The sequence below is a fragment of the Elephas maximus genome, chromosome 2 (genome assembly GCF_024166365.1).
Source record: "Elephas maximus indicus isolate mEleMax1 chromosome 2, mEleMax1 primary haplotype, whole genome shotgun sequence".
Lineage (NCBI taxonomy): Eukaryota > Metazoa > Chordata > Mammalia > Proboscidea > Elephantidae > Elephas > Elephas maximus.
Window position 1 is genome coordinate 156,708,534 of NC_064820.1, and position 20,920 is coordinate 156,729,453.

General features: G+C 38.6%; 1 protein-coding gene across 8 annotated transcripts in view; it reads left to right on the forward strand.

The window, feature by feature from the left end:
* The window catches only part of ARHGAP26 (Rho GTPase activating protein 26), a 536,050-nt gene that overhangs the window by 491,291 nt on the left and 23,839 nt on the right, over window positions 1–20,920 (forward strand). The gene's annotated exons all lie outside the window — the stretch shown is intronic.

The window sequence follows — 20,920 nt, forward strand, 5'->3', positions numbered from 1 at the left end:
AGCCTCTCCAACATTTATTATTTTGTGTTTTTTGGATTAATGCCAGTCTAGTTGGTGTGAGATGGAATCTCATAGTAGTTTTAATTTGCATTTCTCTAATGGCTAATGATCGGGAGCATTTTCTCATGTATCTGTTGGCTGCCTGAATATCTTCTTTAGTGAAATGTGTGTTCATATCCTTTGCCCACTTCTTGATTGGGTTGTTTGTCTTTTTGTGGTTGAGTTTTGACAGAATCATGTAGATTTTAGAGATCAGGCGCTGGTCTGAGATGTCATAGCTGAAAATTCTTTCCCAGTCTGTAGGTGGTCTTTTTACTCTTTTGGTGAAGTCTTTAGATGAGCATAGGTGTTTGATTTTTAGGAGCTCCCAGTTATCTGGTTTCTCTTCATCATTTTTGGTAATGTTTTGTATTCTGTTTATGCCCTGTAATAGGGCTCCTAGGGTTGTCCCAATTTTTTCTTCCATGATCTTTATCGTTTTAGTCTTTATGTTTAGGTCTTTGATCCACTTGGAGTTAGTTTTTGTGCATGGTGTGAGGTATGGGTCCTGTTTCATTTTTTTGCAAATGGATATCCAGTTATGCCAGCACCATTTGTTAAAAAGACTATCTTTTCCCCAATTAACTGACACTGGTCCTTTGTCAAATATATCAGCTGCTCATACATGAATGGATTTATATCTGGATTCTCAATTTGGTTCCATTGGTCTATGTGCCTGTTGTTGTACCAGTACCAGGCTGTTTTGACTACTGTAGCTGTTTAATAGGTTCTGAAATCAGGTAGGGTGAGGCCTCCCACTTTCTTCTTCTTTTTCAGTAATGCTTTGCTTATCCGGGGGTTCTTTCCCTTCCATATGAAATTGGTGATTTGTTTCTTTATCCCCTTAAAATATGACACTGGAATTTGGATCGGAAGTGCGTTATATGTATAGATGGCTTTTGGTAGAATAGACATTTTTACTATGTTAAGTCTTCCTATCCATGAGCAGGGTATGTTTTTCCACTTAAGTATGTCCTTTTGAATTTCTTGTAGTAGAGCTTTGTAGTTTTCTTTGTATAGGTCTTTTATATCCTTGGTAAGATTTATTCCTAAGTATTTTATCTTCATGGGGGCCTCTGTGAATGGTATTGATTTGGTGCTTTCCTCTTCGGTGTTCTTTTTGTTGATGTAGAGGAATCCAAGTGATTTTTGTATGTTTATTTTATAATCTGAGACTCTGTCAAACTCTTCTATTAGTTTCAGTAGTTTTCTGGAGGATTCCTTAGGGTTTTCCGTGTACACGATCATGTCATCTGCAAATAGTGATAGCTTTACTTCCTCCTTGCCAATCCGGATACCCTTTATTTCTTTGTCTAGCCTAATTGCCCTGGCTAGGACTTCAAGTACGATGTTGAATAAGAGCGGTGATAGAGGGCATCCTTGTCTGGTTCCCGTTCTCAAGGGAAATGCTTTCAGGTTCTCTCCATTTAGAGTGATATTGGCTGTTCGCTTTGCATAGATGCCCTTTATTATGTTGAGGAATTTTCCTTCAATTCCTATTTTGGTAAGAGTTTTTATCATAAATGGGTGTTGAACTTTGTCAAATGCCTTTTCTGCATCTATTGATAAGATCATGTGGTTTTTATCTTTTGTTTTATTTATGTGATGGATTACATTAATGGTTTTTGTGATATTAAACCAGCCTTGCATACCTGGTATAAATCCCACTTGATCATGGTGAATTATTTTTTTGATGTGTTGTTGGATTCTGTTGGCTAGAATTTTGTTGAGGATTTTTGCATCTATGTTCATGAGGGATATAGGTCTATAATTTTCTTTTTTTATAATGTCTTTACCTGGTTTTGGTATCAGGGAGATGGTAGCTTCATAGAATGAGTTGGGTAGTATTCCGTCTTTTTCTATGCTTTGAAATACCTTCAGTAGTAGTGGTGTTAAGTCTTCTCTGAAGGTTTGGTAGAACTCTGCAGTGAAGCCGTCCGGGCCAGGACTTTTCTTTGTTGGAAGTTTTTTGATTACCGTTTCAATCGCTTTTTTTGTTATGGATCTATTTAGTTGTTCTACTTCTGAATGTGTTAGTTTAGGTAGGTAGTGCTTTTCCAAGAATTTATCCATTTCTTCTAGGTTTTCAAATTTGTTAGAGTACAATTTTTCGTAGTAGTCTGAAATGATCCTTTTAATTTCATTTGGCTCTGTTGTGATGTGGTCCTTCTCGTTTCTTATTTGGGTTATTTGTTTCCTTTCCTGTATTTCTTTAGTCAGTCTAGCCAATGGTTTATCAATTTTGTTAATTTTTTCAAAGAACCAGCTTTTGGTTTTGTTAATTCTTTCAATTGTTTTTCTGTTCTCTAATTCATTTAGTTCAGCTCTAATTTTTATTATTTGTTTTCTTCTGGTGCCTGATGGGTTCTTTTGTTGCTCACTTTCTATTTGTTCAAGTTGTCGGGACAGTTCTCTGATTTTGGCTCTTTCTTCTTTCTGTATGTGTGCATTTATCGATATAAATTGGCCTCTGAGCACTGCTTTTGCTGTGTCCCAGAGGTTTTGATAGGAAGTATTTTCATTCTCGTTGCATTCTGTGAATTTCCTTATTCCCTCCTTGATGTCTTCTATAACCCAGTCTTTTTTCAGGAGGGTATTGTTCATTTTCCAAGTATTTGATTTCTTTTCCCTAGTTTTTCTGTTATTGATTTCTAGTTTCATTGCCTGTGGTCTGAGAAGATGCTTTGTAATATTTCGATGTTTTGGACTCTGCAAAGATTTGTTTTATGACCTAATATGTGGTCTATTCTAGAGAATGTTCCATGTGTGCTAGAAAAAAAAGTATATTTTGCAGCAGTTGGGTGGAGAGTTCTGTATAAGTCAATGAGGTCAAGTTGGTTGATTGTTGTAAGTAGGTCTTCCGTGTCTCTATTGAGCTTCTTACTGGATGTCCTGTCCTTCTCCGAAAGTGGTGTGTTGAAGTCTCCTACTATAAATGTGGAGGTGTCTATCTCACTTTTCAATTCTGTTAAAATTTGATTTATGTATCTTGCAACCCTGTCATTGGGTGCATAAGTATTTAATATGGTTATGTCTTCCTGATCAATTGTCCCTTTTATCATTATATAGTGTCCTTCTTTATCGTTTGTGGTGGATTTAAGTCTAAAGTCTATTTTGTCAGAAATTAATTTTGCTACTCCTCTTCTTTTTTGCTTATTGTTTGCTTGATATATTTTTTTCCATCCTTTGAGTTTTAGTTTGTTTGTGTCTCTAAGTCTAAGGTGTGTCTCTTGTAGGCAGCATATAGATGGATCGTGTTTCTTTATCCAGTCCGTGACTCTCTGTCTCTTTATTGGTGCATTTAGTCCATTTACATTCAGCGTAATTATAGATAAATAAGTTTTTAGTGCTGTCATTTTGATGCCTTTTCATGTGTGTTGTTGGCCATTTCATTTTTCCACATACTTTTTTGTGCTGAGACGTTTTTCTTAGTAGATTGTGAGATCCTCATTTTCATAATGTTTAACTTTATGTTAGTTGAGTCGTTACGTTTTTCTTGGCTTTTTTCTTGAGTTATGGAGTTGATATTCCTTTTTGTGGTTACCTTATTATTTACCCCTATTTTTCTAAGTAAAAACCTAACTTGTATCGTTCTGTATCGCCTTGTATTACTCTCCATCTGGCAGTTCAATGCCTCATATATTTAGTCCCTCTTTTTGATTATTGTGATCTTTTACCTATTGATTTCCATGATTCCCTGTTATGTGTATTATTTTATTTTATTTATTTATTAGAATTAATCTTAATTTGTTTTTGTGCTTTCCCTATTTGAGTTGATATCAGGACGTTCTGTTTTGTGACCTTGTATTGTGCTGGTACCTGATATTATTGGTCATCTGACCAAACAATCTCCTTTAGCATTTCTTGTAGCCTTGGTTTGGTTTTTGCAAATTCTCTAAACTTGTGTTTATCTGTAAATATCTTAATTTCTCCTTCATATTTCAGAGAGAGTTTTGCTGGATATATGATCCTTGGTTGGCAGTTTTTTCTCCTTCAGTGCTCTGTATACATCGTCCCATTCCCTTCTTGCCTGCATGGTTTCTGCTGAGTAGTCTGAACTTATTGATTCTCCCTTGAAGGAAACCTTTCTTTTCTCCCTGGCTGCTTTTAAAATTTTCTGTTTATCTTTGGTTTTGGCCAGTTTGATGATAATATGTCTTGGTGTTTTTCTTTTTGGATCAATCTTAAATGGGGTTCGATGAGCATGTTGGATAGATATCCTTTCATCTTTCATGATGTCAGGGAAGTTTTGTGTCAGGAGTTCTTAAACTATTTTCTCTGTGTTTTCTGTCCCCCCTCCCTGTTCTGGGACTCCAATCACTCGCAAGTTATCCTCATTTACAGAGTCCCACATTATTCTTAGGGTTTCTTCATTTTTTTTAATTCTTTTATCTGATTTTTTTTCAGCTTTGTTGGTGTTGATTCCCTGGTCCTCCAGATGTCCTAGTCTACATTCTAATTGCTCGAGTCTGCTCCTCTGACTTCCTATTGTGTTGTCTAATTCTGTAATTTTATTGTTAATCTTTTGTATTTCTACATGCTGTCTCTCTATGGATTCTTGCAACTTATTAATTTTTCCACTATGTTCTTGAATAATCTTTTTGAGTTCTTCAACAGTTTTATCCGTGTGTTCCTTGGCTTTTTCTGCAGTTATCCTAATTTCATTTGTGATATCTTTAAGCATTCTGTAAATTAGTTTTTTATATTGTGTATCTGATAATTCCATGATTGTATCTTCATTTGGGAAAGATTTTGATTCTTTTGTTTGGGGGGTTGTAGAAGCTGTCATGGTCTGCTTCTTTATGTGGTTTGATATGGACTGCTGTCTCCGAGCCATCACTGGGAAACTAGTTTTTCCAGAAAATCTGCTGACTGGTACGCTGGCTCCTGACTCTGAAAACAATCGCTGTCTCCCCGTATTTGTTCGTTCTCTGTTTCTAAATCTGTGTTTGTTGTTCAGAGTTCGTAGATTGTTATGTATGTGATCGATTCACTTGTTTTTCCGAGTCTTTGTTGCAAGAGGGATCCGTGGTAGGATCCACCTAGTCCGCCATCTGGGCCCCGCCTGAAGATTTTCTGGAAGAAAACTTTGGCAATATCAAGAAAGTTGAGAAGGTTTTCCATCCAAGAAACTCAACAAACCCTGTAGAGGATACACCCCTAAGGAAAGTCACCAAGACATATCATAAACTTTCCAAGTCCAAAGATAATTCTGAGAGCGGCTCGGGAAAAATGAAATATCGACAAAGGGACTCCAATAAGACTAACCTCTAATTCCTCTGCAGAGACCAGGCAGGCAAGAAGACAATGGGATGACATATATAAAACCCTGAATAAAAAAGAATTGCCAATCAAGAATCATATACCAGCAAAAGTGTCATATACAATGGTGAATTAGGACATTCCCAGATAAACAGAAATTAGAGGAATTTAAAAATCAGACCATCCTTACAAGAAATATTAAAGGGAGTCCTTCGGATAGAGAACCAGCAACAGCAGACAACAACCTGAGAGTAAGCCACATGACGGCATTATCTAGATGTGAGCCCAGATAGAGAAATCTCAAAACCAAAATAAAGCTACAGAGTCCAAAACAGGGAACCAGAGATGTCAATTTGAAATCAACGATAACTTCGAAACAAAAAGGGGAACAAATGATGTAGTTACAGAACTTCCATATGGAGAGAAAGTCAAGACAATATCTAAAGCTAACAGACTGTTTATGTTTTAAACATAAACATCACAGTAACCACAAAGAAAATTAACAAACCTACTCACCAAAATAAAGAGAATCAAGAAGACTCGGTAAACACAAAAATGACAAAAAGAAAGGAAATGAAAAGACAATCCATGAACAAAAAGATCTCAGCACAGAAAATTAACAGGAAAAAAAAAACTGTCAACATCACACACACACACACAAAAATAAAACGACAGCAGTAAATTCATATCTATCAATAATCACACTGAATGTAAGTGGATTAAACGTACCAGTCAAGAGACAGCGAGTGTCCCAAAGTTTACCCTTCAGCCAAAGATTAGACAGGCCTATAAAACAAATAATAACACACGTGAGGAATGTGCTTCTTATTTCAATCATGTATATGAGACCAAATGGGCAACACCTGCCCAGAAATAATGATGAGAAGGCAGGAAGGGACAGGGAAGATAGACAGATGGAAACGGGGAACCTGGGACGGGAGTGGGGAGAGTGTTGACGAATTGCAGGGATTGCAACCAATGTTGCAAAAACAATTTGTGTATATATTGAACGAGAAACTATTTTGCTCTGTAAATTTTCACCTAAAGCACAAAAAAGGAAAAAATGGAGAGTAGCAGAATGGATTAAAAAAAAAAAAATTAACCCATCAGCATGTTGCCTACAAGAGACACACCTTAGACAAAAGAGATAAAGAGGTTAAAAATCAAAGGATGGAAAAAATATATCAAGGGAAACAGTAACCAATAAAGAGCCAAAGTGGCAATATTAATCTCTGATAAAATAGACTTTAATTCAACTCCATCATAAGAGACAAGGAAGAACATTATATAACAATTAAGGGGTCAATCCACCAAGAAGTCATAACCATAATAAGTATCTATGCACCCAATGACAGAGCTCCAAAATATATAAAACCCTAACAAGTGAAAAGAGAAATAGTTTTACAATAATAATAGGAGACTTTAACACACCCCTTTCTACAATGGACAAAACAACTAGAAAAGAACTCAAAGATGCAGAAGATCCAAATAACACTATCAACCAGTTTGACCTCATAGACATATACAGAGCACTCCACCCAACAACAGCACAGTACACATCCTTCTCCAGCACACACAGATCATTCTCTAGAATAGATCATATCCTAGGCCACAAAGCAAGCCTCAATAAATTTAAAAATACCACTCAACAATAAGAAAAGCAACCAAATCACAAAACAGGCAAAGGACATGAACAGACACTTCACCAAGTATGACATCCAGGCGGCCAACAAATACATGAAAAGATTCTCACAATCGTTAGCCACTAACCAACCAAAAACCAAACCCATTGCCGTCGAGTCAATTCCAACTCATAGCCACTAGAGAGATACAGATCAAAACCATGATCTGTATCTCACCCCTGCAATAATGGCACTGATCCAAAATTCAGAAAACAATAAATGTTGGTGAGGTTGTGGAGATATGGGAACTCTTATACACTGCTGATGAAACTGTAAAATGATATAACCACTATGGAAAATGATGTGGTGCTTCCTTAATAAGTGCCTATCAATGGATGAACGGATAAACAAATTGTGGTACATGCACACAATGGAATACTATGCAACAATAAAGAAGAATGATGTATCACTGAAACATCTCACATCATTGGATAAATCTGGAGGGCATTATCAATCACAAAATGATAAATACTGTATGAGGCTGCTATTATAAATACTCAAGGTTTACATGCAGAAAGAGACAATCTTTGATGGTTACAAGGGTGGAAAAGAGTGGAAACGGAAATCACTAACTAGCTAGTGAACAAGTGTTAACTTTGGTGAAGGTAAAGACAATACACAGTAGAGGGGTTGTCAACACAACTTGACCACGACAAAGGCAGACACTTAGAGAAACATGAAGAAAAAAATTAAAAAGGGCAACCACAGTAAGTACTATGGCATATATGGCATATATAACAACCATGTAAAAACAAATAATAATTTAGAATCAGATACATAGGCAGATCCCTGTGCTGAGTAGGGAAAGGAGAGCATATAGGATTATACCCATGTACATATATATAGGTTCAACAACAAAAAAAAACAAACCCAGTGCCGTCGAGTCAATTCCAACTCATAGCTGCCCTATAGGACAGGGTAGAACTGCCCCGTACAGTTTCCAAGGAGTGCCTGGTGGATTTGAACTGCCAGCCCTTTGGTTAGCAGCTGTAGCACTTAACCACTATGCCACCAGGGTTTCCATATATATAGGTTACAAAAATATATATAGGTTAGGCTATGGTTATTTTTGCATACATTCATATACATATATATAAAATAGAGTACAAAGGGGGCACAGTCATAGAAGCTTCCTAAACACATCCAAACACCTAGTAGGGCTGAGGGCTGGGGACCATGGTCTTGGGGAACATCTAGGTCAATTGACATAGTTCATAAAGAAGATGTTCTACATCCTACTTTGATGAGTCGTGCCTGGGGTCTTAGAAGCTTGCAAGCATCCATCTAAAATACATCTATTGGTCTCATCCCCTCCGGAGCAAAGGAGAATGGAGAAAATCAAAGAGACAAGTAAAACAGTCCAAAGGACTAGTGGACCACATGAACCACAGCATGTACCAGCCTGAGCCCGGGAGAACTAGATGATATACCCAGCTACTGCCACCGACCACCCTGATAGGTGCACAATAGAGGGTCCCAGACAGAGTGGGAGAAAAATGTAGAACAAAATTCAAATTTACAAAAAAGACCAGACTTATTGGTCTGACAGAGACTGGAGGAACCCCCAAAACTATGGCCCCTGGACACCCATCTAACTTAGAACTGAAGCCACTCCTAAAGTCCACCTTTTGACCAAAGGTTAGACAGGCCTATAAAACAATAACACACGTGAAGAGCATGCTTCTTAGATCAATCAAGTGTATGAGATGAAATGGGCAACACCTGCCCAAAAGCAAAGGTGAAAATACAGGAAAGGATAGGAAAACTGGATGAAGGGAAACGGGGAACCCAGGGTGGAAAGGGGGAGAGTGCTGACCCATTGCAGGGATTGCAACCAATGTCATGAAACAATTTGTGTATAAATTTTTGAATGTGAAACTAATTTGCTCTGTAAACTTTCACCTAAAGCACATTTAAAAAACAAAACAAAACAAAAAGCTTTATGAATCATCACAGGGGGAAAAAGACTGAACTATCATTTTGCCCCAATTAAAGTTCCTCTTCTGGAGAGAAAAAGTAGCAGTTTTTACAACTGGAGAGATTTTTTTTTTTCCTAATAGCATTTATTAATTTTTGTTACAAATGTAACGTATATTAGTTGCAGGAAATATGGAAAATATTTTTAAAAAACAAAATTTACCTTTAATCTCTTCACCGAGAGAACACTGTTAACATATTGATAGACTCACTGTCCATAAGTATGTTTTAAGACAGGTTCGTACATATTTTTTTTAGTATATAGAAAAATGCACGAAATGTAAATGTACAACAACATATGCTGCAAATACCCATGTAACCACCACCCCAGTTAAGAAGTACAACATTGCCAGAACCCCAGATGTGCCCCCTTCTCCCACTTTCTCCTTCCCGTCACAGTCCTTTCCCACCCCACAAAGATAACCACTAATCTGATGTTCATAGTAATCAACTCCTTGCTTTTATTTGTATTTTTACCTCTTCAGTGTATGTATCCCTAGCCACAATATTTTATTCTGGTTTCGTAACTGTATATAAATTGAATCATATGGTATTTTATTATTTTAAGTTTGGTATCTTTTGCTCAACAGTTTTAAGAGTCATTCATAGATTTTTTTTTTATTAACTTTTATTAAGCTTCAAGTGAACGTTTACAAATCCAATCAGTCCGTCACATATAAGTTTACATACATCTTACTCTGTACTCCCACCTGCTCTTCCCCTATTGAGTCAGCCCTTTCAGTCTCTCCTTTCGTGACAATTTTGCCAGCTTCCCTCTCTCTCTATCCTCCCATCCCGCCTCCAGACAAGAGCTGCCAACACACTCTCAAGTGTCCACCTGATATAATTAGCTCACTCTTCATCAGCATCTCTCTCCCATCCGCTGACCAGTCCCTTTCATGTCTGATGACTTGTCTTCGGGGATGGTTCCTGTCATGTGCCGACAGAAGGTCTGGGGAGCATGGCCGCCAGGATTCCTCCAGTCTCAGTCAGACCATTAAGTATGGTCTTTTTATGAGAATTTGGGGTCTGCATCCCGTTGATCTCCTGTTCCCTCAGGAGTTCTCTGTTGTGCTCCCTGACAGGGCAGTCATCGGTTGTGGCCGGGCACCAACTAGTTCTTCTGGTCTCAGGATGATGTAGGTCTCTGGTTCATGTGGCCCTTTCTGTCTCTTGGGCTCCTAGTTGTCGTGTGACCTTGGCGTTCTTCATTTTCCTTTGCTCCAGGTGGGTTGAGACCAATTGATGCATCTTAGATGGCCGCTTGTTAGCATTTAAGACCCCAGATGCCACATTTCAAAGTGGGATGCAGAATGTTTTCATAATAGAATTATTTTGCCAATTGGCTTAGAAGTCCCCTCAAACCATGTTCCCCAGACCCCCACCCCTGCTCCGCTGACCTTTGAAGCATTCATTTTATCCCGGAAACTTCTTTGCTTTTGGTCCAGTCCAATTGAGCTGACCTTCCTTGTATTGAGTGTTGTCTTTCCTTTCACCCAAAGCAGTTCTTATCTACTGATTAATCAATAAAAAACCCTCTCCCTCCCTCCCTCCCTCCCTCCCCCCTTCGTAACCACAAAAGTATGTGTTCTTCTCAGTTTTTACTATTTCTCAAGATCTTATAATAGTGGTCTTATACAATATTTGTCCTTTTGCCTCTGACTCATTTCGCTCAGCATAATGCCTTCCAGGTTCCTCCATGTTATGAAATGTTTCAGAGATTCGTCACTGTTCTTTATCGATGCGTAGTATTCCATTGTGTGAATATACCACAATTTATTTACCCATTCATCCGTTGATGGACACCTTGGTTGCTTCCAGCTTTTTGCTGTTGTAAACAGAGCTGCAATAAACATGGGTGTGCATATATCTGTTTGTGTGAAGGCTCTTGTATCATACATTTTTTAGATGTAGCTCTAGTTCACTCATTTTCTTTATAAAAGTGTGCATTGTTGGATTCATATACAGGTAGTCCCCAACTTACATTCATTTTTATTGTAAGAGTGACATCATTGTATTCATATATAGGTAGTCCGTGACTTACAGCAGGGTTCCATTCCAGCGACTCTGTCGTCAGTCAGTTCTGATGTCAATCAAATACCTCTTTTTTTTTTTTTTAGTTTTCATAGCCTATACAGCAATACTTTGAACACTAAATCATAACATTGAACATCTGTGAGTGAATGTCTGAGAATGACGACATCAGCAAATTACATGCTGCAACCTTGTATGTAATACATATTATTAATAAGATGTACAAAAAAAAGAGATGGTCATAAGTGAGGTTCATCATAACTCAAATATGTTGTAAGTTGAGGACTACCTCTACTAAAATTTATCCATTCTACTTTTGCTGAATATTTGGGTTGTTTTCAGGTTTTTGCTAATGCAAATAACCTGCTCTCCATGTCCTTGTTCATGTCTTCTGAATGGCACACCTTGCTCTAGGGTATATGTCTAGAAACAGAATTGCTGGGTCAAAGGGGATGAACATTTTCCCCTTCACTAGATAGTGCCAAAGTGCTTTCCAAAGTAGTTGTAGCAATTTACACCCCTTTCCTCCCTCCTCAGCAAAATATGAGACTCCAGTTGTTCCACATCCTTGTAAGCACTTGGTATTTCCCACCTTTTTGATGTTATATATTTAGCCATTCTGGAGGCTGTGCAGTGTCATCTCACTGTGATTTTAATTTATATTTTTCCATTATTTATATTACCTAAAGGGAAGTTAAGCACCTTTTCTTAAGTATATTGGTTATTTGAATTTTCTCTTCTGAAATCCCTGTTCAAATCTTATTCTTAAGATTGGGCTGTGCCGTCTCAGTTTTTCTTATTAATCAGTAGTTCTTACATAGTCTAGTTATGACCCCTCTGTTAACAGGTTGTAGCCTGCCTTTGGACTCTTTTAATGTTGTTCTCTGATAAATAGAAGTTCTTAATTTTAATGAAGTCAAGCGTATCAATCTTTTCCTTTATGGTTAATGTTTTTTATGCCCTGTTTGATAAATCTTTCCCAAGATCCTGGAGTTTTTCACTTCTAAAACCCTTATTGTTTGCCTTTGGCATTTAGGTATATAATACACCCAAAATTCATTTGTTATGTATGTTGTGAGGTAGGGGATGGAGTGTCACTTCTCTATACAGATGTACAATTATCCCAGCACATTTATAGGAGAGTGCTTTCCACTATCATTATAAAATAATATAGGTTCATGATTTTTTAAAAATCCAGGCAATGTAAACAAATCTAAAATTTAAAGTAAACTCAATCCATGCCTGTGCAACTAGTTCTTTGTTCTCAACCTCCTCCTAACCAAAAGGCCAATGGTTTGAATCCATGAGCCACTCCACGGGAGAAAGATGTGGTAGTCTATGTCCATAAAGATTACAGTCTTGGAAACCGAATGGAGCAGTTCTACTCTGTCTTATGGGGTCGCTAGGAGTCAGAATTCAACTCAGTGGCAATGGGTTTGGGTTTTGTATGTGCACGTGTGTGTGTGTACGCACGTATACATGTGAGTGTATATATACATATATGTATGTACATGTATATATATATTTTTTACAGTACAAGAGAGCATATATTTCACTTCCATTTTTGATAGATTTGCTGGCCACTGAGTCACAGAAATTTAAGAGATGGTAGAGCCAGGCTTTGAGAAAAATTTGCCTAGGATATCTCATAGTATCCTTGTGTACAAGGGTAAGAAATTATAATGTTTGTGCAGTTAAGTAAATCCACACCTGATGGAATTACCACATTTAAAGACTGATCATTAATGAGTTGATGTCATCCAGAGGGAGGAGTGTGTTCTTAGTGCTATTGCATTAGTTTTCTACATGTTTATCAATGATGTCTGTGAGCTAATTAATTGATAGTTTGATATTCAGATTTTCATGTGACAGAGTACTAGGAAGGATAGCTAACATATTGAATGACAGAGTTGGACCAAAAAGTTTCCAACTGGCTAGAATGCAGAATAAAATATGAAGAGCAAGTTTCATTGAAAGAAGGTGAAACATTCTTCACTGGAAATCTCAAAAATCAAATGCAAGATGATTTAACATACGGGCATAAAAAGGCATATATGGAAAAGAATTGAAGACCAGCATAGGTCAGTAGTGTGATTCAGGGACTGTACTAATAGAGTATAGTGACTAGAACAAGGGAGATGATGGTTTTGCTTTAGTCTGCCTCAAGACTGTGACCTGGACTTCATAGCTAGTGCTCTACCTACTACAGAAAATAATTGAAATTGCAACCCTTTGGCAGAAAGAAGACTGAAAGAGGAGTGGAAGAATGGCCCTGAGCACTGTCTAGATGTATTTAAAGGGCTTTCTTGAGAATAGTATTGGGCGTACTTTGACTGGCTTTAGAGTAGAACAAGGACAGATTTAGGTTCAGTATTTTTTTTTTTTAAGTTTTCTACCAATTAATGCCTTTTGCAGATTGAATGGACTGCCTTAAATCACGGTACATTTCCCTGTTGTTCAAACTCAAACTGAATTTAACTGAAACAAGACATGATAAAGTGGTCAAAGGTTAGAGAGATGTTTGACCTATTAACCTTTCTGGTCCTTTCCACCCTGAGGTTTTTCGGTGCAATGAGGAATTGAACTGGGACCGCTGTTCAGGCATCTTTATTTTCCATCCAGAGTCTTTCCCTTTATCTTGTACTTCTGTGTTATTCTACATGAGAAGATTCACATTATTGGCTTGTGAACCTTAAGTATAAAGGTTCTCTATTATAAGATTTTGAATTTTGTTTAAATCAGAGAATTCCTACCCCCTCTGAGTTTAAAATTTATTTGAACCTTATGGCTCTGAATTTTTTTAGAAAGCTGGAAAACTGAACCACTGTATTAAAACCAAACTATTTTGAAAGTAACTCCCAGTAATTAAGACCTTACAGAGATTTCACCAGTTAGTCTCACTAATATAAGAATTAGAACTGTTTGACTGTCTGGAAAAGTACATACTAAATTGTATTTAGTGAGAGAAAAGAATCTGCATAAAAAATATGCACACTGGTAAGAGTCAGAAAAGAATATAGAACAATGAAACTCAGAGGCATATGGATTTTTTTTTCTTGCAAAGTTGTGAAGCACATACTAAAAATTTAGGAGATTGAAACATATATTGAAATTCCGTGCTGTAAAAGCTGGAACAAACACATGTAAGGGATATATGTGTTTTCAAACTTTTCAACAAATAAAAAGTTTTTTTTGTGTGCCATTTCCTCTGATTCATTGCTAGTCAGTTTACCAGTATTCCTTTTTTTTTTTTTATTGTGCTTTAAGTGAAAGTTTACAAATCAAGTCAGTCTCTCATGCAAAAAGTTACATACACCTTGCTATGTACTCCTAGCTGCTCTCCTCCTGATGAGACAGCACACTCCTCCTCTCCACCCTGTATTCCCCATGTCCATTCAGCCAGCTCTTGTGCCCTTCTGCCTTCTCATCTCTCCCACAGACAGGGGTTGCCCACATAATCTCATGTGTCTACCGGTATTCCTTTCAACCCTATTTTCTTGGCCAAAGTTTTTATTTCTCTTCCCTTTTTATGGCATTTTAAGTCAAGACATAAAAAGGTATTTTCCAAGGAAGAAGAATTCATTGATTTGGGATTTGATTAGATGGGACTTTATGGAATTTCACAGAATTTTTTCTCCTCTCTCATTATGGAGGAAAAGAAAAAATATAGGCAGTCCCCTTGGATTTAGTAGCAGCATCCCTAGTTCCAGGCCTAATAGGGAAGGAGGCTGATGAAGTATTAGGGTCAGCTCTGGCCCAGTGATCTTACAAGCCCAGCCCAGGCCCGAGATACAGGATGGGAAATTTGGGCTACAGACCACAGGCCACTGTCTGGCAAAAACCAAAACCAAACCCACTGCCGTCAAGTCAATTCTGACTCATAGTGACCCTATAGGACACAGTAGAACTGTCCCCATAGTGTTTCCAAGGAGCACCTGGTGGATTCAAACTGCTGACTTTTTGGTTAGCAGCTGTAGTTCTTAGCCACCATGCCACCAGGGTTTCCCACTGGCTGGCAGAGAGGGAAATGCCAGTTTTGTGACTTCCCTGCAGTATGATGCTGGCACAAGACTTTTTGACCCTCCTTGGCTACATCATCTCTCCTACTTAGTCTTACCTTTGAGCCCTAAATCTCACCACTCCCAGTTACTATCAGAGCAGCCATACCATTTGACTAGGGGTTCTGAAGTCCCCAGGTTGTACTTCTCTGTCTCTAATCATCTGCCTGTCTCCTTCTCCGCACTACCTTCTTGGCAGGATGCCCTTTGGAAAATTAATCATTGCTTCTAGACGGAAACAACACAGGAATGGAATTGTATTCATTTTTACATCATTGGAACCACTAGGAAAGAGAAGGGTCTGAGGTAACCTCTGTGAACTGAGAAAGTGTTGGTCTTATTTTTTTTTTAATGGTAATGCTCTGTGCAGGTGGAGCCATGTTTGGACGGAATGGGCAACTCCCAGGCACTGTTGGTGGGAACGCAATTCAGTAGAACCTTTCTTAAAAACTGTTTGGCGGGATGTATCAAGACCCTTAAAAAAAACTCTCTTAGCCTTCCACCCACTAATTATACTTCCAGGAATTTCTGCTAAGGAAACAATTGGAGACACAGGCAAAGATTCTCTACAAGGATGTGAGTTGCAGTGTTATTCATAATAGCTAAAGGGGGATAATAATCTCAATATACACAATAAGAGAATGGTCCCTTAAATTAGGATATACCATTATGATGCCCTGTTCCAAAAAAAAAAATGTTGCCATCGAGTCAATGCCGACTCATAGTGACCCTGTAAGACAGAGTAGAACTGCCTTATAGGGCCTCCAAGGGGTGGCTGGTGGATTCGAATGGCCGACCTTTTGGTTAGCACACTTAACCACTATGCCACCAGGGCTCCAGTAGCCATTTTAAAAACATAATACCAAAGGCTATTTAATGACCTCAGAAAATGCCTTGTAATATTCAGTGAAAAAACAGGCTACTGTGTACGTAGTATCCACATTTAGTTCCTACATATAACTGTGTATATAGTATTATCCCAAAAAAAGAGTGAAGAGGAATATGCCAAGATATTAGCAGTGGTTATCAAGGGTATCAATTATGTATGATATTTTCTTTCCTTTTTGCTTTTTGGTATTTTCCAATTTTTCTTTCTTCTTTTTTTTTAAATGTAGAATGGCCACCTATAATTTTGATTATTAAAAAAAAAAAAAAGATTAACTTTCTTAATGGTCAGCTTACTTGGGAATCTCTCATCTTGTACCAGCTCAAGTTTTACTGCCATGGTGTGGAGAGTGGGAGAGGGTCAGTCATGTACCTCATCAGATTGGCGCCTGCCTGGGCAGCCCCATACGCATTGTGGCAGGCATGCCCTGGCTGGTACACCAGATGTTCCATAACTCAAATGAGTCACTACAGAAGGGTGTCAAGCTGGTGACATTCCTACGCACTGTACTTGAACTGTCAGCCGCAACCCAGCATGCTGCCAAGCCTTTAGCCTTATCTTTCTAAACCGTTATTCTTCCACTGTCCAGTGAATGTCAGAGGGACTGAATGGAATTGCCTGACTTCTTTTGAGGACAGTGTGGGCCAGCAAAGTAAAGATGACACGAGTCTTTCCTTTGAATGCCAAACCAGACAAGCAAGTGTTCCTTCCATGCTAAAGTTTAAGCTGTTGTTCTTGATGTAGTTGGGCCTTGATGTAGGTGTGGCTGGTAGAACCCCAGGAATATTTAGGGTGAAAGATATGCTGGGACATTCAGCTCAGATGACCCCCACTGGGCTCCGAGGGTTGTAGGGAGGTCTTGAGGGGTCATCTGTTGAAGTTGTAGTTATAAAACTATCTCCTCCTATCCTAGCCTCAGTAATTTGTTATTCTTGGCATCAATTAGTGGGAAATGAGGTTGAGAATTCCATATTGGAGGTTTCAGAGCCAAGAGTGAAATGGATCATTTTTGTTTGTTTGTTTTGGATTCTTATTTTGGGGAGTAAAATCTTTTTTTTCTGTTTTTCATTTTTAAGTAAACTATAGCCAGATTCAAGGTCCCTGGGTGGTACAAGCAGTTTGCTCTCTGCTACTAACCTAAAGGTTGGGGAATCTACGCGTCAGCACTGTGGAAAAGGGCCTAGTGATCTACTTCCATATGATGGCCATTGAAAACCCTATGGAGCACAGTTCTACTCTGAAACATGGGGTTGCCGTGAATCGGAATCAACTCAGTGACAAAGGGTTTTTCTTAATAGTCAGGCACTTCTGAAGTGAAAGGAGAAATTAAGATTACACAGAGTCTTGGGCCATCATCATCATACCACCTATGCATTCTCTGAGTTGCACTGAAACTGGAATGTAATGTACCTTTTGTTTCTTGTATACGTTTACAGACGTTCTGATGCCGTGGTATATCATGTGTGGTATATGGAATTTTTCAGTAGTATTGTTAATAGCAAGTTTTATTGACTTGACTCAGAAGCACAAATAAACAGAAGGCATAATCCCATTAGTAGTTTAAACAATCACAGAAGTACTGCGGAGTGTGCATTTTATTGTTGCACTAACTGAAACACAGTGATAATAAATTTTAAATTGTGGTCATTTTATAGCAAATAAATGTTATTGCTGTGAGTGAAACACAAACAAACAAAAGAAATTCTGTTAGTTGCCTAAAATTGCAGTGATACAATGGCAGTTGACACGGGGATTGAAGAGTAAATTCTTACAATAGTTATGATACCCTGCATTCTAACCACGCACCCCCTGCCCCCACCACCCCAGATTATTTCAGCCATGTACTACTGGCCAAGAACCACTTAGACACCCGAAACACAAAACGACGATGTGAAAAACATTTAGAACCCACATTGTGTTCATAGACTATGTTCTCAACTATGCCTTTAGCCAGAGGCATAATTCTTGGCACAGATGGGTTGTAAGCTGGAGCTATTTCCTACTTTTAAAGCCATTAAAAAAATAAATAAAATAAAAAGTCTTAATTGTCCTGTGGTAACCACTGACCAGAGGAACACATTAGTCAAGGCCTCTGGGCCTGGGATGCTCTCTTGAACTTCCAAATTGTCCCTGGTCAGAACTCTGCTTTCTGGGCTGGGCCACAGAAGTTATTGCCAGGCCTTGCCTACTAGGTCATTATCTAGTTGGGTGGGGTTGTGATGAGAGGACTGAGAGAGCAAGACCTCTCTTACCAGCAGCAACTATGGAAGAAACTGAGAACTGACCAAAAGAAATGAAGCATCACTTCTCCTAGGACTTGACAGAGTCAATTGGGAACAGCAATCAAAGTAATGGTAGAATAACTTATCCCTCAGCCGATGAATCTTACTGTCTTATATTATAGTTGGGGTGTGTGTGTTTAATATGCTCTATCTTGTCAAATAAGTTAAAAGGTCTGGAAGCCAGGGACATTGGTTAGCTGCATTGTATTCCATCCATCATGCTGATCATACTAAAATCTGTACTAAGACCTTATAGGACTGCCCCATGGGGTTTCCAAGGAGTGGCTGGTGGATTCAAACTGTCGACCTTTTGTTTAACAACCAAGCTGTTAACCACCATGCCTGCAGGGATCATACTAGATGCCCAATAACTAGCCTTCAATGGATTAATTGGGGGTGGGGGGAGTCATAGTCTTTTAACTTAATTTCTTCTATTATATGAATTCCATCTGCTATATGAATCTACCAGACAGAAGACTGGAGGCAGGATTGAGGGCATTGAGGCTTTTTTTTGTTTGCTACTGTATTCTATTTTTTCCTTCCAAATGTGACAGGTATCTAAGCACTCATACGAAGGCTTCCAGTGCTGTGGCCAAGTCTGTAAAGAAGCTTGGCACAACCTAGAGGAACAGAGCAAGTCCTGCTACCCCACAGGTAGTACAATGTGGTGGCAAGAGCCCTGAGCTAGGAGCCAAAAGATCAGGGTTGTAATCTCGGCTGTGTCACTTATAGTCTGGGTATCCTCAGGCAAGCCTCAGCTTAGCCCAACTTTCCACATCTGTGAAATGAGAATATAGTGCCTATTTCATAGATTTGTTGGTTATGTTAAATGACATTCATTAATTTACTCATTCAACAAATATTTATTGAATGCCTACCAATTTTAGGTGCCATTTTAGGCACTGGAGATACAACAGTAAATAAAATGGACAAAAGTCCTTGCCCTTAAATCTAGCTCAATTGGCATAACATAAAAAATGGTCTAAATCCTACTTTGGTGAGTAGCATCTGGATTCTTAAAAGCTTGTAAACAACCATCTAAAATACTCCACTGGTCCTACCCCGTCTGGAGCAAGGGAGAATGAAGATAACCAAAGACACAAGGGAAAGATTATTCCAAAGGACTTATGGACAACAACTACTACACCTCCACCAGACTGAGTACAGCAAACCAGATGGTGCCCAGCTATGACCACTGACTGTTCTGACAGGATCACAATAGAGGGTCCCAGATAGAGCTGGAGAAAAATATAGAACAAAATTCTCACTCACAAAAAAAGACCAGACTTACTGGTCTGACAGAAACTGGAGAAACCCTGAGAGTATAGTCCACAGACATCCTTTTAACTCAGTACTGAAGTCACTCATGAGGTTCATCCTTCAGCCAAAGACTAGACAGGCCCATAAAACAAAACGATACTAAATGGGCATACTAGCCCAAGGGCAAGGACGAGAAGGCAGGAGGGGATAGGAAAACTGACAGTGTGGAACCCAAGACTGAGAAGGGGAGACTGTTGACATCTGGTGGGGTTGGCAACCAGTGTCACAAAACTATGTGTATTAGTTGTTTAATGAGAAACTAATTTGCTCTGTCAACCTTCATCTAAAGTACAGCTTAAAAAAAAAAAAAAAATCCCTGCCCGTATGGGGCTTATATTTAAGAAATTTGCACATAATGATTTTTAATAAATGTTCAATTGAATTAATCTGAGGATATCTGATGAATTTGCTTGATGGGCTTTTACTGTATATTTTCATAAGTATGTTACTGCCATAGGTAGTAATGGCCATAATTGGGTCTCATGTCTGAATCGGCATAATCCTAGGGATATCCCATTAAGTAGGATGTTTATGTGTTCTTGGTAAATCCCACTGTATTTAGAAAGCCTGCTGCCCTTGAATTGGATTGCTGTCATTTTTACCTCTATAAAGTGCTTGGCTCGAATAAGCCCGCAGTCTGTTGTGGTTCATGGACTGCAGATTGTGTTGTGGGTGAATGGTTTCCACGTTTTCTCAGCCATTGGTATTAGCAGTATCTGTGACTTAATGTGATTTTACAGGGTTGCTAAGGTGTTTGCTTGTTTCTGTAATTTGTGGAAATAAGTCAAAGGCTAGCATGACCCATTAAGATCCACAAACCATGTATTAGTAATTTCAACGTCTCCTCTCCAAACTTTTGATCAGCCACTCATCAAAGAACAATGCAGACAGATTTAAGGGTTCAGTTCCTCATTTCTTTTTTCCTCCCCCTGAGGCTTTCTTCTTCAGTATTAAAATGGCCAAACTCCACGCAAGGAGAAGGGCAGGCCTGGAAAGCAGACCTTAGGAGAACAGCACAACACCCTGCCTGTCAGTGCATCCTGTCTCCTGAGAGGCATGGACCCATACCCACCCTCCAGTCGTGATCATCTTTCTAATGCAGTACTTTGGGTCTTAAATGGCACCAAGCCCATTTAGTTGAGAATGTAAACAGGAAATTGTTTTCTGGCCGAATGGCCTTTGTGGCCTAGAAAAAAATGGTCATTTTTGCTGAGACACTACTTTAAAAAAAACTCATAAAACAGTAGAAACGGAAGGCTCATTATATAAGCTAGCCCAGCTTGAGAATGGAGGCTGGCGGTATGATATGAATGTAGGAACTAATGCACATGGTCTTGGCATTTTAGCTGATGGCCAGATGCACAGTTGACATGCCAGAAG